General features: G+C 51.1%; 1 long non-coding RNA gene across 1 annotated transcript; it reads right to left on the bottom strand.

The window, feature by feature from the left end:
* Positions 1-288: 288 nt before the first annotated feature.
* On the bottom strand, positions 289-11,455 carry LOC148118888 (uncharacterized). Its single transcript, XR_015735582.1, has 2 exons — positions 10,540-11,455; positions 289-5,086 (listed from the first exon to the last, which is right to left on the bottom strand). It is a non-coding gene; the product is annotated as an uncharacterized LOC148118888 (long non-coding RNA).
* Positions 11,456-16,464: the final 5,009 nt, after the last annotated feature.

The following is a 16,464-nucleotide window of genomic DNA, read 5'->3' as shown; positions in this document are numbered from 1 at the left end:
GGAATGGAGCTAAGCCCCGTGTTCAAGGAAACAAACAGATGAAAGAAAATCCTGATATTAAATGGAATAAAGGGAGTGGTGACCTCAGGTGGCTCCCACTCAGCTAAGCTTCCAAGGTGTGTAAAGGAATTAAATAATGTTAAGAGCCAGGTGTCGCAGTACACATCTTTAATCTCAGCACTCAGGAGACAGGCAAGTAGATTTCAAAGTTCAAGGCCAGCCTGTTCTACAGAGCAAGTTCCAGGACCGACAAGCTTTGGCAGTGAAGGAAGGCATTGGAAACAGAAAGCTGGTGAAGATGTAATTTATCGAGGTGGCATGTTCCAATTCCAGCAAGCAGCAGAACTTGGCAACTCCAGCCCTGTGGTCGGGCTTTAGAGCTAAGGACTCTATGGACTCCCCATCCACAACTCAGGAAAGTCACTGAGGCCAAGCATGTGTCAGGGATGTTCCTGAATGGAGGCCTGGAGAGGTCATTGTGTGAAACTGTGAAGGTGAAGCCTGGGTTGCCTAGGAGACCCCAAATTGTTGGATGCCAGAGCCATGGGATATCTGCCGAGAAAAGCTACTAACAGGGAGTAGAACCAGCCCAAGAGAGAGAAGGGTGTTGCAGTCAACAAACTGAATGGAGGTTGGCGATCTGGGGCGCTTTGACTTCAGACACGGAGATGTAGAGTTTGCAGTTTGCCCAGCTGGGTTTTGGTCTTGCGTTGATCCAGCATTTCCTTGCTATGCTCCTTTTCCCCCAGTTTGGAATGGTAATGTATATCCTATGCCACTGTTTGTTTGAAATATGTGATCTGCTTTTTGATTTTGATTTTTATAGGAATTGAAGTTTAAAGACTGCATGAATCTGAGAAGAGTTTTGACTTTTACAGGGTTGAGACTGTTATATAGACTATGGGAATTTCTAAAGTTGGACTAAATGTATCTTGCATTATGATATGGCTACAAGCCTATGGGAGCTAGGGAGTGGAATGTGGTGGTTTGGGGCGGGTGGGAGGAGGTCCTCTATTAGGAGGTGTAGCTTTGCCTAAGTAGGTGTGGCTTTGTTGAAGGAAGTGTGTCATTAGGGGGTGGGCTTTGAGTTCTCAGAAGCTCAAGCCAGGCCTAGTGGCTCAGCTTCTCTTCCTGCTGCCTGTGGATCCAGATGCAGAGCTCCCAGCCTCTCAGCCTCTCAGCCTCTCAGCACCCTGTCTGTCTGTCTGCTGCCATCCTTCCTGCCATAAAGATAACGGACTAAACCCCCGAGCCAGCTCCAATCAAATGCTTTTCTTTATCAGTGCTGCCATACTCACGGTGTCCCTCACCACGATAGAAACCCCAACTTAGACAGTGGGGTTGGTTCCAGAAGAGGTCAATGTCCTAGAAGGAAAGGATGGTCGTGGATCTAGTGAAGGGGCTGATGAAGGAAGGGGCTCGGGGTATGGTCTGAACGTGAGGAGCGAGGAGAGATAAGTGCTGAGTCCGAGGAGAAGTTCAGATGACAGCTTTGGTCGACGTGTCTTAACATGGCCGTTAGCCCTTTCTACTTTGCCGAGGACTAGGGATGGTAGGGGATGCAGAGATAGGTGCCCCTGTGTCCTTAAGACCCTTCGGACTAACTGAATGGCTTTTGAGATGAATGCAGGACCGTTATCTGATTGTATGGATCTAGGAAGCCCAAATCTGGGTAAAATATCATTCATGAGGTGGGAACAGACCACTTCCTCAGTCTCTGTCATGTCTCAGACTCCGTCAGTGTCTGCCATATAAGAAGATATTTAGGCTTTTTTCTTAGGAGGCCTATGTGAGAAATATTTCTGCCAGTCCTCCCCTGGAAGATCACCCCAAAACTGATGGGAATCCAAGGAAGGGGGCGTCACAAGCCCCCCCTGTGGGGGAAGTTTGAGTATGTAGCTGGAGTGTCCCTGGGTGACAACCTTATGGAGGGTGGGAAGGCTGGGGTGGAGGAAGAAACAGTAAAGAGGCTGAGCCCCAATGTGAAAGGAAGGGCTTTGCTTATCAAGGGGACAGTATGTCCTGTAGAAGGAGCCAGCCCTGAGGACCCATAACAGCTCCCACAGCCTGGAGGGCCTGTCTTCAGGACTCAGAGTAGGAAGAAGTTAGGGTTAGAGCAGCCAGAGAATAAAGGAAGAAGGGTAGGGTGTGGGCTGGCCTCGTTAGCAACTCTGTCAGCAAAAGTGTTTCCCAAAGCTATATCTTTAGCAGAGGCCTGGTGACCTGGGCGGTGAATAACTGTGCCTACCAGGGAAGATCAGAAGCTTCTAGCAGCTTTAGGATTAGAGGCCCATTGGGAATGAGATGTCCTTGGGTGGTGAGAAAGTCCATCTCCTGCCAAATGGAAGCTTGGTGTTGTAGGCCGTAGGCTACAGATTTAGAATCTCTGTGTGTGCTGATGGTTTTTGTCTCACGCTAAGGAGAGGGCCCTAGTAAGGGCTGTGAGCTCTGCCATCTGGGAAGCAGTACCTGGTGGTAGAAGGGCAGGCTCTCCAATCTCGTCAAGCCTGCTTGGCAGGAGCCGGGGGAGCTGACAGCTGAGCTTCCATCTGTGCACCAAGGTCAGGACAACAGAGGGGAGAGAGGCAAAGTTGTGGACTTTTGTAGGAAAGTTTCAAGTGGCTCTGGGCATGGATGAGTGAGGGTAGTGGCCCTGGGGAGGACTGGAGCAGGGTGGAGAAGAGGGCGGGAATCAAGTGAGTGGCCAAAGCAGAGAGACTCTTGTGTGAGAGGAGATCCTGAGACAGAGTGGAGGGACAGAGAAGGGGTGGCGAAAGGTGAGCCTCGGTGCCTCCTGTGCCAACAGGGAGGACGCAGCCAGTGCCCATAGGCAAGGTTGCCATCCTCTAGCTGCTGTATCCATTTGGAAAGGCAGGCAACAGGGGCAAAGGTGGGTCTTCTCATTTGTCCCCAAATCCCCAGAGTTATCCCCATGATTCAGTAGTAGGCGGGATAAAGGGTTGGTCAAGGTCAGAGAGAGCACAGCACGGGCCTGTAGGAGTACCTCTTGGAGGTGAGAGGAGGCAGACACGACAGCATCAGTCAGGTCTAGGGGAGCAGCTAGGGGGCCTAATTGCTTCATAGGAAGGCAAGCAAGAAGAGCAAAGCTAGGAAAGCAGGTTGGGAGGCATGCCACCATCCCTGTGACTTGAGGTGTGAGGGACCTCAGGTACTGTCTGTCGTCAAGACTGAATTCACATCTGTACGGAGATAGCATAAAATCCCAGACGCTTCCCCGAAGGACAGGACGTGGAGCTTCGGAAGGTGGAGCTTCAGAAGGCGAGGCCCTGAAACCTCTCGTTTCCTAGAAAGTTAAGAAGTTGGGCCGTGAGCTTGTGACAGCAGAGGGAGGGCTACAGAGTAGGTCACTTAGATGCTGGGTTAATCTGCTGCGAGTCAGGCTGAGAGAAGAGGCCAGTGGCTACAGACTGATGGAGAAAGCGGGCCTACCTCAGAACCCCTGGGGGAGGACCGTCCAAGCAGGCTGAGACACTGTTTCTGCATCGGGGTCGTCTCAGGTGAAGGCGAAGAGGTCAGAAGTACCTGGGTGTAAAGGAACAGCAGCGAAAGGGTCCCTAAGGTCTAGAGCCTTGTACTGAGAGCAGTAGAGGAGGGAATCAGAGAAAGTGGAGTGTAAAGGTCAGCCGCCTCCGGCTGTAGAGTAAGGACAACGCATTAGTAATCCCAAGGTCCTAGGCCAGCTGGAGCCAGCAGGCTTTTACGGCAGGCAAGATAGGGGCGCTATAGCGTGAGGGAGCGGGTTTGAGAGTACCGTTACTAAGAAGATACTGTTTGATGGATTTTGAGTCTTGTCTATGTTATTTAAAGAGCTATGGTGTTGAGAGAGACGGGGTAGCAGGTAGGGTCAGAGCAGGATCTTAATGGGAGGGTGATGGGAAGACCTGAAGGGAGAAGAGCGCCCCACATTCTCGGGTCAACGAGGGAGTCTAGAAGCAGAGAGGGTGAAGCATTAGAGCCAGCCAGTAGACAAGGAGGCTCTTCGGAGGTTGGAAAAAGAAAAAAAAAATCAGGAAGGAGTTGGTTGAAAAGGAAAACTTAGCCACGCTGTCTCTGTAAAGTAACGGGATTGGGCAGTTAGGAGGGGGTGAGCAATCAGGTGGCCCAGAGGGGCCAGAGGTGAGGACTTGCAACCCTAGACTGGTGGGGCCGGCCTTTAACACGCACCACAGAGACCTGAGATGGATACGTTTTACCAGAGTAAGCGGGAATCCTGAATCTACTAAAAATGACAGCGATGTACTCGCTGCCTGAACCGTCACCCTGGATGCCCCTGTGGTGACTTGGTGGTTGCGTTGGTGGCAGAGGTCCCAGGGCAACGTTGGTCTTTAGCCACCAGACCACAAGATCTGAGAGACTTTCCTGTGGAGTAGGAACTTGGGGGACTGACCCACCTTGGGGAGGCAAAGAGGGGCAGTTAACCTGTGTCCTGTGTGCCCACAGTTTCGGTAGGGTCCTGGCAGCAGGCAAGGTGAAGTATGGTTCTTCACCCAGTAAAGTTGCCACGCTTGAAGCAAGCACCAGGTGGGGTCCATTGGTGCCCCATCTTCTTTGAAGCCGCAGGGCTGCTGCCAGGAAGGAGCTGGAGTTTCCGAAACATCTTTTCCTGCTCCTCCCTTCCGTCAAACACCCTCAGTGCCACAACCAGCAGACCTCTGAGGGGTTGAGGGTCATCTTCCGGTCTCTTCAGTGGTCTTCTCATACCAGGAGCTGGCTGGGCAGGGATGTGAGTTGAGGACAAGCAAGTCCTCTCGAGAATTAGGATCTAGCTTGGTGTGCTGAGGGGGGAGCCTGGCGAGGAACTCAGCAGGATTCTCATTGGCCTCTAGGTGACGCCCCTCAGTTTGTCATCCAGGAGGCATTTTGGAGTCTGAGCAGATGAGGAGTGAGTAACCATTTTGTCTCAGGCCACCCTACCAGGGAACTGATTTTCAGCATTCACCTGGTAATTTCAGAGGGGAATTCCAGTGGCCCAGTGAACAGCCACAGCCCCCACAGGAATCCGTCATGAGATGGAACATCGTCTGCTTGGTCTTGGCAGCCATCCAGAGTCTCCTTTTTCATGGAGCTGAGTGTAGGGGAAAAAAATAACACAGAGGTCATGCCAGGTGAGGCTCCAGGCCCCGGTAAGGTAGCTGAATTCCTAGGTGAAGTTAGAGGGGTCACTGGAGAAAGAACCGAGGTATTGTTCTACCTGGGAGAGATCAGCCTGGGGCAAGCCATTAGGGCCAGCCGCCTCCCCGAGGGAAGAAAGACCATCTGTACAGGAGTGGGTGTGTGCTGCCGAAGGCGGTGAGGAGTGGAGCCAGCTGGGAGGGTGCCAGCCGGTGAGGTTTGGGAGGTTTGCTCAGAGGAGGAGGTGCTGGGGAGGGGCTTCCTCCTCTAAATCACAGTCAGAAGGGGAGGGAGCCCGGCGCTACCAATCTAGGTTAGTCTTGGGAGGAGGTTTGGCTTTTTGCCAGGAGGATATGGTGAGTATGGAATGAGGTAGAGGTGGGAGGGTAGGGATGAAGGGCAAAGAAAGCCTGCCGTCGGGGACCTTGGACTATTTGCCTGAGCGCTGGGAGAATTTGTCGGGGCCAGCGAGAATCTGAATGCCGAGTGTTCAAGTGGAGCGTTGAGACTGAGTGTCGAGTTGGCAGAGAGACCACGGTGTATGGTAGTGAAAGATAAAAGGGCAAGGCCTAATGGTGTCCCTAAGACCCAGGAAAAGGAAAAAGACTTACGGAGACAGGCAACAGGGTTGAAAGCATCCAGTGTTGAGCGGGAAGCACCCCAGGTTAGTTTGAGGGAGGATATACAGATATAATGGATATGTCCGTGCAGGTGGCAATACTGAATTTCCAGGAGCAGAGCAAGGAGGTGGGAGAGACCTAGGAGAGACTTAACATATTCTACTGCCTGGGTCCTGGAAGGAGGATTCCAATGACATAGGAAAGGAGACACGGGGTGGGTGGGGGGCAATGTGGGAAGAGGTAAGTGCTAAGAGTCTCAGTCCAAGGGTACCCCTACTGTCAGAGAGATGCCCAGGATCTTGCTGTGGGGCACCCACAAGGGTGTAAATAGGCTGCCTTCCATACTGGCACAGCTTTCACTGAGGATCCAGTGAGCGCGAGAGAAAAGTAGACATCTCCAAGAGGATGCTCACCCGAGTAGGCAGGCAAAGATGACTGTGCAGAGCAGGTAGAGAAGAGAAACAGCTGGAGAGGCAGACTCTAAATTTGGGCTGCAAGATGGTGGGTGGCAGGAGCCAGCATAGGCAAGTGATCTGCGCCCAGTGTTTCCGTCTGAGTAGGAGGGGGGCAGAGCCCCTGGAGGGTGAGTGAAGACCAATGTCTCTCCAGGGTTTCAGTACCAGGTGTAGGTGAGGGCACAGTGAACCAGGCCACTGAACCAGGCCACTCTGTGACAGAAAGAAAAGTTTGACCCAAGGCTCTCTCTCCCGGGTCAGAGAGGACAGCAAACATGGTGGGAGAGCCATGGTAGTTTTAAAGAGAGCTGGTCCCTGTGAGAGGGAGCCTGCTAGCTGGAACAGTGTGGGACTAACACGGGCTTTGATCTGTTGCAAGCTTGTTTGAGTTAATAGGAAACTGGATGTCCCTTCCAGAGGTGGGGACTGTAGGGCACTGTAGGGGGCAGATAAGAAAGCAATGGCTTTTCCTGAGAAACAGAAAGCCACTTTATAAGGTTTCTGAAGAATGCTGACTTTAAGCAGCAATCCTTCTGTTTGCCTGGCCAGAGTCCAGCCTGAGTTGAGCCCTGATTGTCATTTAGGACATTGTCAGTGTCCCTGTCATTTTGGGGGAAAGGATCTAACAATGGGAAGAATCTTTCGTATCATAAGGGGGACAGTCAGACTATGAAGTCCAGGGGATCCTGAAAGGGCAGGCTTTGAGTGTCTGATGGTGTAATGAACATGGAACCAGATTCCTCTGAATGAATAAAGAAAGGGGAACCTGCAGTGTAGATAGAACAGGAAATTTATAGAATAAGAATGAATGCAACTTAGTGTAATGTAAAAGCATTTCTTCTTGTGTGTGGTATGGAAAATTACTAAAGTGAAATATTAAGAGAACTTTTACCCGCTTGAAGGCTGCCACACCTATCTGGCCCTGCCAGATGGGGAGTCTGCACTTAGCAACCATGGTAACAAAATAATCTTACCACATAAGAGGGACCCCCACCCTTCTGTGACCAGTCGATACTGATAACCTAGGACACCTGGTTATCGGAAGGATCAAGTGGAGGGCAGTTTTGAACTGACTTAAAAGAGGGTACTAAAGCAGGACGGTTATCTCACTTCTCACAATGGCCCAGGTACCTGGCCTCGTGGAAGGAGAGATCCTCCAAGCCCGCCTCCCGAAAAGCAGAACTATTAAACGCCTTGCCTAAACATCTAATGCTCTGTCTCCCGAGTACAGAGCTTCATATCCCGAAAACAGACATTTAACGCCTTGCATCCCGAATGCAAAGCCTCATTCCCTGAGAATGGACATTGAAGGTCTGTCTCCCGAGAACAGACAAGATACTCTGCCTTTCAGAATGCTTTGCCATCCCAAGAGCAAAGCTTCATCTTCTAAGCAGACAGAACGCTTTGCCATCCTGAGAGCAAAGCTTCGTCTTTGAGAGTAGAGAACTAAAAGCCTTGTCTCCCGAGACTCAGTCACCCGAAAAGCCGAGTCCCAAGGCCCTACATTCTGAGATAGACTAGCACCAGGCCAGAGACTACGCGGTCAAGGAGTGATCCAGCACCCGATACCAGCCTGGAACAGGACATCGGAACCTTATCTCCCGAGCGCAGACTACGAGGTCAAGAGTAGAGCCTCGCTACCCAGTCCCCAGTACGGTCAGGCGTCCAGCCTGAAGAAATTCAAAAAGCCCTTTTTAAACTGAAGAATACCAGGTCGTATGATACTATTTCATGCATGTATGAGATGTTAAGAGAAGAGCATAGACATGTTAATGCATATGTTTAGTATGTGAAATGTTAAGACATATAGATAATGGATAAGATTAGGAAATGTTAATGGATAAGTTAAGGTTAAGAAGTGCTTTATAGATAAGTAATAGATAAGTTGTATTAAGGTTAAGAAATGTTTTATAGATAAGTAATAGATGAGTTGTATTAAGGTTAAGAAGTGTTTTATGGATAAGTGATAAGTTAGATTAAGGTTATGAATTGGTTTTATGTATTAGGTTTATTAGAATTAATAATTGTGATATTGAATTGCCTGTGTGATTGCCATTATCAATCCCCCATGCCTATTAAGAATGTAAACCCCATTGATGTATTGGATATTGAAGTTGCTAGTAAAGAATCATTATAAAACAATTCTCTTGCTTGGTCTGGTCACTCATCACTCTCTAGGGAGAAGGGCACAGAGTCCTCATAGATATTACTCGAAAAGAACCTGGAGCTGAAGTCTCCCAGCTTGTAACAGATGGGGACAACAGGAATTTCAAAACCAGAGTTGAATTCCCTTCCTGGCCTTGCTCTGTAGTAGCAGTGACTGATAAATCCCTCAATGTCCTGGGGCAGAGGTCACAGCAGGGTCTGGTGACCGGGCTTCTCTTTTCCCCTTAAGCAGGAGGCTGGGCCTGTGATAGTTCATAATTTGAAGGTGAATTGGAGTCCCTGGGTCACAAAATTAGAATTTTAATATATTTTGCTGCCAAGGTCCCATCCCAGTACAACTAGTTACGGAATCTCAGGGGTGGGGCCCAAGCTCTGGGGGTTGTTTCCAAAGGTGCTGGAGTCAGCTGGAGTGTCAGTGGGGGGTGGAAAGCATCTCCGAAGCCATGCTGACAGGCCAGACTGGCCCCTCACACACTGGACCTCAGTCTCTCCCCGTTTTCCTTGCTGGGGCATCCCCATCTGAGATCACAAGCACAGCTGTGCCACCAGTCTGGTGGGACCAAAGCGCAGCTCTCATCAAAATGGAGCAGTGGCCGCTGCTTCTTTCTCTTGTTCTGTTTTAGTAGCAGAAAAGTTCTCCCCCTACCCCCTGCCCCAACCCCCCATTCTCTCAGTCATTGCACATTTGTTGAGGAAGACCTACTGTGAGTCAGGGACAGAGGTAAGCATTAGGAGTTCCAGAGCCCGATGAAACGCCAGGAGCCCCCATGAGGACCTAGTCAACCAAGCCATTGAGCTGATGGGGACTTGTGAGGACAGGAACTCCAGAATCAAGCAGTTTGCTTCCTGCTCTAGTTCTCCTGTGTAGCCCCACGCATGTCATTTCCCCTGGATCCACCGGTATTTCATCTACAGCAGGAAGCTGTGCATCCTTCTTGCTGACTTCATTGTGAAAACAAACACGATGGAAATAAAGAGCCTGCACACAGTAGGTGGTCAGGCATTGCCAGAAGGAGGTCAGTGCCCATGAATGTGGTGAGCCAAGCAGGAGCAAGACTTCCTCTTTTTTCCTTTATGTCGTTTCTCCCCAGCCCATCTCTCCTACCATCCCCTCCATCATCCCCTCCATCATCCCCTCCACCATCCCCTCCATCATCCCCTCCATCATCCCCTCCATCATCCCCTCCCATCATCCCCTCCATCATCCCCTCCACCATCCCCTCCACCATCCCCTCCACCATCCCCTCCATCATCCCCTCCCATCATCCCCTCCATCCCATCACCCCACCATCTCATCATCTACCTATCATCATCTGGTTTTTTTCTGTTTTGTTCTTTCCCTTTATGAATTTTTCCCACTCAAACTCTGAACTAGGTGGGAAATGTCTGAATGTCTGTCTTTCCTTTTCCTTTTCCCCCCCTTTTTTTTGACCACTCTGCTTCCTGAGTGCTGGAATTAACAGCACACACCACCATACTGGACCTATTTTGAACAACTCTTAGAATCTTGCTCTTAATTTAAAAAGCACATGGTATCTTTACTCTTGAACTTTAGAGGGGTGTGTGTGTGTGTGTGTGTGTGTGTGTGTGTGTGTGTGTGTCTGTGTGTGTCTGTGTGTCTGTGTATATCTGTCCTCCCACAACTCAGCACTCAAGGTTGTATGCAATAGGGTACAGACTTAACTCTGTTTTGAGGCACAGTGTGTGGATGTGTGTGAGTGTGAACTGGGGGTGTCCGTCTCTTGGTGCTGTTAGACAATTGTGTTGTCTGGGCCACTGTCACCTGGCAAGGAGGGGCAGAAGCTGGTCAGTGAGGAGGCCAAGGGTATAGGACCTGGGAGACCTGGCTGAAGTCTTAACCCTCCTCTCTAGGCCTTTGTCCCTGTATTTTCAGCCCTAAGCGCTGGGTTTCTAACCTGTGCTGGAGGCTGGGATGCCTGCCCCTGCAGCTCTACAGGGGGTAAGTAGAAGCTCTTACTTGCAGTGTTACCAAGAAGGCCTCACTGAGCATCCCTGGTCTGGCTGCCCCACCTCAATCCTTTGGGGCCTCCTACCCATCACACCCAGCAGGAAGGGCTCTGTGATTACCCTTGCGCCCAGAACCAGATGTCTGCAGCAGAGGGTGGTGACAGCAGGTTCACCAGGGACCCAGAGGGGTATCTTACCTGCAGATTCTAGTTGTAGCGACCATGCGGATCAGTGGGAGCTGCAGCCTTCCTAGAGTCTCAGATGCAAGCGCCCAGCCAATGGCTGTTCTGCACAAGGCGTCCTCGTGGCTGGCAGCTACCCCTGGCCTGCTAGCTGGGCCGAGAGAAGCCTTGCTCCCTTCACAGTTCAAGTGCTAAGCCTTCTGGAAAAATACTGCTTATTTACTCCCATGTTACCGTGGAGGATTATAAGCCCGAATATAGTCATCCTGAGAGACACACCGCTGCCAGGCCCGGAGCTAGGCTATCAGGACGCTTCTTGAAGAGTCCAGCCCCCGTGATAGAGCGGATCTGTTTGTTTCCCAGAGGAGACCGACATAGAGGAGTGGCAAGTGAGCTGCAAGTGCAGTCACAGAGGGTGCCCTTTTCTAGAAGGGCAAAGTGGCGCTTAAGTTTGCTACTATCTGGCGTCAGAGAGCAAGAAGCCATCCTGTTATGTGGGCCAAAGGCCGGCCCAGTTGCCTCTGAGAGGCTCGTGAGACCCCTGCTTCTTGCTTCAGCAGACTGGTCCTCAAAACTGGTGGAAGCAAGCTCTACCCTGAAGGTGAGCGTCAGAGCTGGGGCTACCACGTAGACCTGCGTGTCGGGCTGGATCTAGGATCTGCTTGCCAGCCACCCCCAGTCCTTTGTGAGCCACCACAACCTACTTGGACCTTCCCCCTCAGAACTCCAGTACTGGAAACAGGGAACCCCGCAGTGGTGCTGCATGGCTCTCCTCTGGGATGCAGAGTCTAAACGGCCTCATTTCATCAAGCTCACAAACACTGTTGGAGGATTCAGAACAGAAATGGAGCTCAGCTACTGCCCGGGGTTGCCTTCTCCAAATATCAGGGGGTCTCAACAAATCTGAGACCCTCTCTTCCCCTTCTTTGGGTTGATGGGACTGGACAGCCCACCCACCCACCCCTGTGACTTTGGTCTGTTCAGTCCAACTGGGGCATGTCTATGCATTTTGACACCCTGTTCCCCAGCTTTCCTTTTGCTGGGCCCCAGGATATGCAGAACAGCCAGCCCTGGTTGAAGCCCAAATGAGGCCCCATCCTATGTTGGCCATCAGAGCAGAAGGCCCGCCCCCTACCTCTCAGAACACAGAGCAGTTTCCCAGGAGACTTCAGCCTTGCCCCTTTTGACTCAAGGCCCTGCACATTGCCACCTCAGCAGGAGACTATTTGATGAGGCCGCCCTAGTGGGAGAGGCTGCTGGGCCTCCTCTTTCCCAACCAGGAAAAAGGCCATTCTCACGTGGCCCTGGTCCGTGTACTAAGAGAAGATCAGAACTAGTCTTCCTTGCTTACTGACTGTGTGACCTGGCCCAGATGACACAACTTCTCTGAACCTCAGTCTGCAGGGCTCCAAGTGAAGAGGTCCTAACTGTGACTGTGAGAGGGTTCAAGGAGGTGGTGTGTGGAAAGCGGCGGCTCCCACGCGGTCCCCGGGGCAATGGCAGCTCCTGTCACTGTGGATTCCATTTCTCCTGCCCACCTCTTCACATTCACACTAGGAACTGTTTTGGGCGAGTTGGACCTCCCCCTTTAAAGGGCTCATGTTGAAGCAGTCATCCCAGCTCACACCGGCAGGGAGTCCTGTGATCCAGTTCTCCAGAAGCATTCCTGTTCTCTGCAGTCAGACAGCTGCCAGGTTGGCCTTCGGGGTGGGGCCGGGCAGGCCGAGAAGGGAGGGAGCTGCAGCTGCGGAGCTGTCAGCCAGGGCATGGGTGAGGCCAGGGCATTGGCTTGCCCAGGCCAAGGACAGGAAACAGGTGGTTTTGCTGAGGCCCAGACAGGGCGGAGTGTCGAGAGGCCCATGTCTAGGTGTCGAAAGGCCACCAGGATGGAAGCTGAGATGGGTGGCACTCTCCTGAGCCCTGAGCTGGGGAGGGCAGAGGCTCAGTGCTGAATGTTGCTTTTGTCTGGGGCAGGATGACCAAACAGATCCCCACCATCTACCTCGGTTAAGGTACAGGGCCAGTAACTGTGATGTAAGATGCCAGAACTGGGGGCTTTAAAAGCAGACTTCAGCTCAGTCTCCTGCAACAGCCTTGCTGCCTTAAGCAGTCGGTGACTCTGAGTCAAGGCTTTTAGGGACTGTCATTTCCTCCCCATCTTGTCGGTACCAGAACCCAGGATGTGCAAAGCAGAAACGGTCACAAGCAGACGTAGGGCTCTCACCTTGTCTCCAGCAGAAATCCCGATGCCCTCTATCACAGACGCATGCTGCAGAATAGTGTTTAGGCTCCCCAGTGCTTCGCCGGCAGGGCAGCCAGCAGGTCCATTGTTGGATTGCTCTCAGATGCAGTGAGAAAGGCTTGTCTGTCATTTTCACTGCTAGGTCATAACTCAACATTTTGTTATTTTGATATAGTCGTTTTTCTTCATAATCTTATGACTTTATCTCAAGAATTTAAGACCAGTGCTCTGAGAAAGGGCTGCACAGGAAAGCCAAGGAGCCTTGGTCCCCGTGTGCTCTGTTGTTTGGAGCTGGGCCATCGGGTGTCGACATTGTAGGAATGTGGAGTGGTGTAGAAGGCAGTAAACAGATTCCATGTGTATCAGCAGCATGGAGGTGGCTTACTTGGCCCGGTAGCTAAGCTGGTTGAAAGAATTGCTGGGAAATGCAGTCCCTGCCTGGCAGGAATGTGCTGGCAAGGTGCTATTGGCTACAGAAGAAGGGAAGGAAGGGTCTTGGGGCAACTAGCAGCCGCCCCCATCGGACCTTCCACCTGCCCACTGTCCTTCATCCCAACTCCTTTTTTTCTACTCCTCCTGTGTACTTCAAGTCTTCAAGTTTCCTTACCCAGCCCTGCCCCAGCCCAGCCTCGACAGTCTCAAGCCTGAAGCCGCCACTCTTCTGTTCCTTCTCCCTTTATGTAATCTTCTTCCTTCCCGCTTCCACAGGAAGTCCCAGCGATGCCCAGCGATGCCCACTCCAGCCCACCACGCCCCTTGCCTCCTATTTCTCCCGGCATTGTGCCATCACTCCGTACTCATTCCTACCATGGTGGGGTGTGTTTCTCCCTTCATCAGCAGCCATTTCTGGATCTCTCCTCCCCAACACTCTTGCCCCCTTCTTTATGTGTGTCTGTGGGGAAATTCTCCTGAAAAGGTGACCGTTTGTGCTGCCTCAGATGCTTCTCCTTGTCCCACGCGGAGCCACGCCTACTTGCCGCCCTTGTTTCTGCAGACAGATCACCAGACGCTGTCTTCTTGTTGGCCCAGCCGCCCCTTCTGCAATCTTACTTTACCTGAGGGTTGCTGCTCCTCCTGGGGATGCTGCATGCTCATCCGTCACCTCTTCCCAGGTGTATGTCTCACGTCTAGGTGCTGCCCAGCTTTAATGTCAGCCCTTGACAGCTTCCCATACAGCAAGTATGATGGATAATCCCCTTTGTCTCCCTCGAGAAGTCCAGCCTTTTGCATCCAATCCCCTGCTCGCTTGGGAAAGATGTCAAACAGAATAATCTCCAACTCGTGATTCTGACCTGCCTCTCCTCTTCTAGGCATCACATCTTTCCAGTGATTGGGCTGGACACGCCAGAGGCGTCCTCACTCTCTTCTGTCTCACCCAGCCCACTTCTCATCATCTTAACCTTCAACATCTGCTGGAGATGGGTCTTTTCACTGGTGCACGGCCACCAGCCTGCGCACTGCTGAATGGCCGCCAGCCTGCCCATGCCACAATCCTCACTGCCCACATTCTTGTGATCGTCCATAACTGGTCCTCTCTCTCAATTCATCAGACGGAGGAACCCTTCTATACAGCAGGAGGGATGGGTCACTCTGATCACCCGCCAATCAACACAGCTCCTGTATGTCTCTGAGCAAAAGGAGCTTCTGCACCATCATTTGCAAAGCCTGCATCACCTGCTCCTCTCACCTGACTGATCCGTCTTTACTCAAAGCAGGCTGCCCTGTCCACCCTTGCATGTGTGGTTTCTTCTGTCTGGAAGCCTCCCCTCGCCCCCTGCATGGGTGGTTATTCTTAGGTGGTCCTCACCTTCCTCAGAACTATGCTAAAACATTTCTTTCTCTATGACACACATGCATGCACACATGAGCACACACACACAAGCACAAACACCATACACGAGCACACACATGCAGACATGAGCATATATACACGAGCATACACACACACACACGCATACACACACGCATGCACATACACACAATCACATGAGCCCACCCACACATGTACACATGAGCATACATGCATGCGTGCACACACATGCCTCTGCAGACATCACCCTCCTTTCTTAGCTTGCTTTCCTCTGCAGCACTTTTCATTACCTGCCAGACTTTGGCATTATTACATATTCTATCATGTTTTCTTCTCTGTGTCCCTGCAGTGTACAGGCTTCCAGAGGCAGCAATATTTGTTTTCCCTTCAGCATCCTAAGATAATCAGGCACCACATCGACTTTGTCAACTATAGACCAACATAGGACAATGGTCCGGTAAGATTTTAATGGAACTGAAAATTCTTTTCCAGTAGTGAGACTGTAACATAGTACAACACATTCCTGAGGTAAACCCCCACCTGCCCGTCATATAAAACCACGGAGCATACTGCAATGTACACGACATCATGTTTCACAATAAGAAAAAAATGTTATAGCTTGACATGTTTACTACGCTATGTTTTTACAGTTATTTTGGAGCATCCTCCTACTTACAAAAGAAGGCTATCCTAAAAACAGTATGTATCTTACGGCTGGCAGCCCATACAGCTCTCATCTGTGTGTGCCCCTCCCCCACACCACTGGATCTCTTCCAAAGGCCACAGGAAGTGACCAGCCCATTGAACGTGCAGTTCTTTTCCGCAACCCCATTTGAAATGTTTCTTTTTTCCCCTCTGAACCCTAGAAAATCCTCCCATAAACATGGTCGAGAGAAGGGAGCCCCCAAACAGATAGCTGGTCAGACTGGCCGAGAGTACTCAGCAGGAAAGGTCAGTCATGCATGCTCAGTCAGCATGAACTGATGCAGTGTTGGATGTTCAGTCATTGCAGTTGCCATGCATTGACTGAGTACTGCATGTGTGTGGATGCAAAGAGGATCCTCAGAAAGGCCGACCTCACCGTGAAGATCAATCAGTCAATCAATCAATCAGTCAGTGATTGCAAGTCTTGTCTTCACTCCCTGCTGTGTGGGTAAGGGCCCAGGGACTATCTCTACCCATCATAGACAGAAGGGATGCAAGTTGAAAGGTATTTGTACCCCAATAGTAGGTTTCTCCGCCAACACAGTAAGCCAGATTAAGCTGAATTAAAAAAAATAAAAGACCAGGTTTATTGGGCAAAGCACTCCCAGGTGGCCTTTCCAGCCCCAGAGATAAGGCAGAGGAAGGGGACAGGAAAAATCACAGGGCTGGTCCAAAAGAGCAGGCTTACATACCCTGTAGGCGAGGGGGTGATGACGCGTCCTCCACAATTATAATGCTTTGGGCGGGAACTGGGGAGCTGGCAGCCTCAGAGGAGGAGCCACCACTTGGCGATGGAGCCAGTACTTGCCAGTTTCCTGGACCACGGTGGATTCATCCTGGAGCGGCTGAAGACCCTCGCTGGTTCGACCCTTGCACAGGTGTGTTCACGAAAGTCATTTGTAGTCTGCAGACGCTACAGAAGTCAGACTGCTTTCCTGTAAAGAAAGCGCTTGTGATGGGTGTTCTTCACCATCAACCTGACAGAACTTAGAGTCACCCAGGTTTGTCTCCGACTGTGTCCACGACGTGTTAACTGAGGAGGAATGAGCTACCCTGAACATGGATGAGACCATCTCGGGCCAGGGGGCCCAGATTAAAGAAAAAAAGATAAGGCCATCTGAGTGCAACCTGACCTCATTTTGCTTCCTGAATACAGATGTTGTGTCACCAACTGCTTCATGCT

Source organism: Myodes glareolus, chromosome 19, assembly GCF_982192425.1.
Source record: "Myodes glareolus chromosome 19, mMyoGla1.1, whole genome shotgun sequence".
In the NCBI taxonomy this organism is placed as follows: domain Eukaryota; kingdom Metazoa; phylum Chordata; class Mammalia; order Rodentia; family Cricetidae; genus Myodes; species Myodes glareolus.
This window is presented reverse-complemented; position numbering and strand designations above follow the sequence as displayed.